The following is a 6,000-nucleotide window of genomic DNA, read 5'->3' as shown; positions in this document are numbered from 1 at the left end:
GTCAACCTAATATCACTACTAAACCTGAAAATTTGTCTCGCATCTTATGCCTTCACTTCAATATCTCACCGAGTGGTTGCGGGGCTTCCCGCGCTACGGCTACAGGTGCTAGCCACCAGCTAGCTCATGAGCTAACGAACTCAGGCTTGAGTAATTCGCATCTGCGCAGGATAACTGATGTGAATAAAAGTATTCAAGTTATTATACAAAGTTTGTCACTAGGTGCAATTTCAGATACCCCAAAAATTCAGAAAAACAGACATTGTAAAAAAAACGAGGACCCAAGGTCTGTAAAGTAGTGGTTGTTTGAAGGTATGCTAATTTCCATTAGCTTGACAATGGTTTTTCCCATTGTGTTAGCATTAAGCTTTCATTTTCACACTTTTGTTTGACAAAATCATGAAAACAAAGAGCTGGCGGTGAAACCATCTAAAAAAAATCTTTAATATGGACTCTCCATGTAATGTATTATCATCCTTGGTGGCTGGGCCTGGAATGTATGCTTCACATTAAACTGGGGGTTCACTGTATTACGTTTCACACACTTGCCCCTAAATACAGGACTGGCAAATGATATGTTGCAATATTGACATCACTGTGCCTTGGCCCGTCGGGACACACGTGTCAACCGGGTCGTATCGCTGTCAGGGTGTTGGCGACGAGCATCTGTAGTATCTAAACTGAGCTACGGCAAACGTGCCATTGACGTCAACTATACAGCAATACAGAGCGTAAATACCTGGATCAAAGCTCTGCTAAGGTAAGCAGAGATGAAAACAAGCTCAGAGTGTTTGGTCTCAAGCGGAGATGAAGCTCCTACGCCTGCCTCCTCCTCCTCCTGCTCTTCACGGTGTCATGAGTCAACAGGCAACAGGAGTACAAGAGTGGATACGACACGGCTGCTTATCTGGGTCAGCCGGGGACATACCAGTGAGGAGGGACTATGGCTGTCACTGTCGAAATTTTTTAGAATCGATCATTCTGTCGATTAGTCCATCGATTAATCGGATAAAATTTCACTTTGCATGAAAGTGTATTACAAAACTATGTTCCCCATTTACTGTTGTTTATTGTGTACTGTTTAGTGATAAATAACTAACAGTTAAAGGTGCAGTTACTTTTTTCTGAAGTAAAAGTAGATGTCTTCAAATGTCCTGTTTTGATAAAAACAAAAAATATTTTCATGAATGACTACAAAATTAATGGATAATTACTGTTGAGAAGCTGACATTCAAAGATTTGAACCATTCTGAGGTAAAAAAATGGCTCTAAAAAACTAGTTGATTATTAAAACAGCTGTCAATTAATTTGAAAATCAATTACTTGTCGATTCATCGATTATTTTTGACAGCTCTAGGAGGGACAGTCAAAAAATTATTAAAAAATATACACTGAATTAGCAATTAATGGAGAATTTTAAACATTTTTAACATGGGAATTGAGGAAGTCAGTAAATCTTTTTAAACAGTCAAACGCAAAATGGCAGCTGACGAAAAAAAATTTCACGTCCGACCTATTTCTTCCTGTTACTTCAGAAGAAGCAAACACAAACTTTTAAGTTGCATTGTACAAATGTTATGGATTGAAATTTTATGTAAAATGATCAATTATCTATACAAATCAATTCAATTGAATGATTATATATTTTCTTAGTCCAAAATGACCGTTCACTGTTTGTCAGTCTCCCTGTGTTTCAATAAAAGGCTTAATGGTGTCATTTAGCCTGCTAATGCCTGTTTATTGCAAGGAAGGAAACATTTTGTCTAAGTGGAATATATGATGAGCAGAGAAGTGAGATAGCGAAGACTACACTGCTATATCTCACCTGACTGACAGTAAAACAATAAAGAGGCCATGTATTGATTGGACAGGAGAAACCGGGAAATTCTCTTGCAGTCCTCATGGAGCCTTAAAGAAGGAACCAAAAGAGGGCGTGACCCTGAGGGTTTTAACTCACTTGCTGTTTAAGGGAATGATGGCGACAAATAAGATGGAAGCGTCCAGTAAATGGCTTTTGGGGATTAAAAACAGCGCAGCCGCCGGCGATTGGAAGCGTGACACAACATCCGCCTCCCCCCCTTGTGGTTTGGAGGATGTAGCGATAACGAGGACACAGCAGGTGAGCCATTCCCGTCCCCTGTCCATTTTGTGATTTTGCCGAGCCGAGTTGAGACCTGCAAATCAATTTTCACGCTTGATTGAGGAGGGGATGTGAATTTCAGACAAGGCACACACAATAAAAGGCTTGCCGGCTGAATTTAGCAACAAATTGCTAACTGAATCCAGTAGGCTGGACAGTTGCAATAATGGTACTATTAACTCATTCACTGCTATTGACGGCTATAGACGTCAAAGATCCACTTGGCTGCCAGTGAATGAGTTAACCATAGACATTGACTTTTATATATGGGATTCACGGTTCTTTCTCCATTGGGACTTTAAGCCCAATTGGGATCAAGTGAGTTGACATCACATAATGATAAAGTAAATTAGAGGAATTTTAGTACTGATGAGGTACGGTAGACATTTTTCGTCTTTTCAGGTCAGCTCTGTCGAGAGCACTCTATCGTAATGAGCTGCTCCACTTTATCGACAGATGGAAAAACACACTACGCCACATCACGCTCCTTGGTGTGGCTTCCCAGGCGTCGGCGCCGTGACACAAGTTGTCAACTGATCAGGGCGAGGCCAGCGAGGAAGGGTGGAAAAAAAACACGGGTTCATCAATATTGCAGCAGCAAAGCTGGTGAAAGGCAACACCGAGCGACCAACATATTCCATCATGTCATCGGGACGGCGGATCGAATGCCTCGGCCTGACATGCCAACATTGTTACCTGAACAAACCATGATGCAAAGGCGCTTTCATTATTCATGCGCGGTTTCTTTGAGGAAAAACCCAAATGAGCAATTATTAGTAACAAGTAGGTCAGACCCTGAACGTGAGGAAAGGCTGAAAACACATAAATAATGCTACGGATGAAGTTTAATGCTAACTTCCTGATGAGAATTGATTCTCATTTGCAATACTGACCTGGATTATATTTCATCATGGCATATGATGAATAAAATGTTCTTCAGACTTCAAACATACAGAATGGGGAATGAAGAGGCTAACAAAACTGCTAGGTGTGTGTGGGTGATGGTATGCATGGTGTTTTTTAGCTAAACATAAATTTGTTCTTTTTGAGTATTAGCGTATTGTTCGGATTATTTGGTGCATCGTATTATTCGGCGTAGTATCAATTTTACTTTAGGTTCATTTGATAGCTTTAGCGCTGTTATGCTAGGTTCAGACCTTGAAATATGCGGCGTGTTGCTTGCTTTTGTCACACTGGTCTCACATTGGGATTCTGGAAAGAAAGATGCTCAACTTGCGTTGGGTTTAACCAGCAACCATAGAATTTGGCGAGTTCGACTACATTTCCCTGAACGTATTTTCACCGTTTGATGAAAACATGGACGCCACTAGCAGTTATATGCGGAATGAGAACCCGAACATAATAATGAAAAAAATTGGGATGACAAGGCAAACGATCAAATTTGGAAAACATTAAGTGTTTTTTAGTGTGCCATATTGTCTGAAAAATACGGTTAATATTATATACAGTATATAAATTCCATTCAATGCATCACAGCAACAACTTGAGCTGGCGACTAATGAAAGAATCCATATGAGCTCTAATTAGCTTCGCTCGTGCTAATTCCTCTACTCCCAACAATGACGGTAATTTGAGCACAGTAGGCTCACAGACACACACAAGCACACACACACACACACACACACACACACACACACACACACACGGTAAACGTTAGCAACTACCTCTCAGCTTATTGGTTCGTGTCAGAATATTGTCACCTCTGCCGCATGTTTCTTTGTGCAGTCCGACCGGGGTCAGGGTCAGTGCGCTTTTAATCCACACTGTTTTCCAAGCCACTTTCTATCTATTATTCAAAAGTGGCAAGACCTTCAAGTGTGTGTGTGTGTGTGTGTGTGTGTGTGTGAGTCAGAGTGTGTGTGTGTAGGCTAGAAATAATTCTCCTGCATGTTACTCGCTGATATCATGAGAACCCCTGTTGCATAATCACGCTCCGGTTGCACAACAACGCTTGAATTTGGGGATATTCAAACGGTCCGGTTTCATAAGCAGGCAGCTGAGCCATTACGAAGGGAACAATGTATTTATTTTGGGGGGGGGGGGGGTCCTCTCTGCGAGAATGCTCAAATGTGTGTGTGTTGCAATCAGGCCCAGCGCCAAGGCGGGGTGACCGGCCTCAGTGCTATCAGTGCAGCCCAGCTTGTTTACCCTAATGAACACGACACGGCCAATTGCATACTGATGCCGCGGCGAGGACAATACCAGCGGACCTCATCGGGACGCGGTCAACAATGCCGACTGGACCTTTTGATTTCTTTGTGTCGGGAACTCGCTTAAATAGGTGAAGACTTTGGGGCTTTATTGTCTGTATTCATGCAGGCAGACTTGTACTAATACCGCAGGGTAGAGTGCAGCTAGCGCTCAAATCCAGTAGCTAAAGCTTTAAATCCATCCAAACATGTTTTTTTTTTTGGTTGACTCATTTTGGACCAATAGGAAAATAGTTAATATGAGAGAAGCTGGGGAAACAAACTCCCATTCGTCCAATAGTAGAGCTTCTTAGTTGTTTACTCAAATCTCTAAAATCCCTCTGTGAGCGTTTATTCAGCCAATGTGAGGGTCTGCGGCGATGGCGTGCCTGTGCCCATTACATCATGGTGAGTGGCAAGGAGGCAAGCCCCCCCCCCCCCCCTTACACACACACACGTGATCTTGCAGTTACAGCTCAGAGACACCTCCACGTTGATCTGATTCTGCGGTCAGACCAGTTCCCCCCCCCCCCCCCCCCCTCCACCACTGGCATCCTCGTAATGTCACATCCCATAGTTCACATTTTGACATTTTCGCATGTACAGTCCCAACTCTGTGTCAAAGCTGCTTTGAGCTCTTTGCGCTGACATCATCCTGATTGTCGTCAGTGGGCATGGGCCAGACCATTAGGTGAGTAACAAGGGGGGAGGATTACACGCAAATGCCAATACTTTTGCACTCACTGGGAATCAACTTTCATATTTGACTCACATCATTACAAACCTGATACACCTTATAAAAAAAAAAAAAGTAATTAAACTCTTCCTAAATTTTCCCCATTCAAAGTCTCATACAACTAAAACAGTATCACAGGGGAGCATGTAAAAAGTCTACGATCAGATTAAAATGAAAATTAAATGTAAATAAAAAGTTCTGGATCTTCACTAATATTGAAGACTTATTGAAGTCACTGGTCTGATCCCAATCCTGCTACAAAGTACTTTGTCAAACTTCTAGGAAGGCTGTCTCTCTTTAGTCTGCGTCTTAGTTGAAGGGAAATTGAAAGCTAAGTCTTTACGCCATGATGAGACAATCCCAGTCACACCCTCAGTACGCAAGAAGTTTCCAAAGGTCACACCATGTGTCAGAGTGACCTGGCAAGACACTCACTTTTGAAAATAATCTAAATTTATTCTTGTGATATTACAAGTTGTAGCAAAAAAAACAAGATGTCTTACTCAAAAAATAAAAATTGTATTCCGGTGATACTACAGTATTTTTGTTTTTCTTTAGGAAAAACACATTTTACTAGCAAAAAAACAAAGATTTTCTTTATGATTGTCCACCAGATGGCACTATATTTTCCCATTCAAAGCATGCTGTGAAATTTCAGATTTTTTACCGATTTTCTTCAAGGGTGCCAGACATTTTTATTGTTATGCTTGGAACGACTGCAAAGCATGCAGCCAAATTTTTCAAAAGCTACATTATTATATTTTAAGTGTGAACCTTGACACACTGGAGCTCGAACTTAACAATTTCCACCACATTTTAACACCACAAATAAATTTCCACTCCTTATTCCGTAAAAGCCACCCAGTTTGAGTCGTGCCGGAAAAGTGTGCATCATCGTGTGGGCCGACTCTTGA

General features: G+C 41.6%; 1 long non-coding RNA gene across 1 annotated transcript; it reads left to right on the top strand.

Moving 5' to 3' along the window:
* The first annotated feature begins 618 nt into the window (after window positions 1–618).
* Window positions 619–3,422, top strand: LOC119117393. Its single transcript, XR_005096512.1, has 3 exons — window positions 619–930; window positions 1,970–2,119; window positions 2,597–3,422. It is a non-coding gene; the product is annotated as an uncharacterized LOC119117393 (long non-coding RNA).
* Window positions 3,423–6,000: the final 2,578 nt, after the last annotated feature.

The sequence above is a fragment of the Syngnathus acus genome, chromosome 23, assembly GCF_901709675.1.
Source record: "Syngnathus acus chromosome 23, fSynAcu1.2, whole genome shotgun sequence".
Classification (NCBI taxonomy): Eukaryota; Metazoa; Chordata; class Actinopteri; order Syngnathiformes; family Syngnathidae; genus Syngnathus; species Syngnathus acus.
Note: the sequence above shows the minus strand (reverse complement) of the source record. Positions and strands in the feature narration are given on the sequence as shown.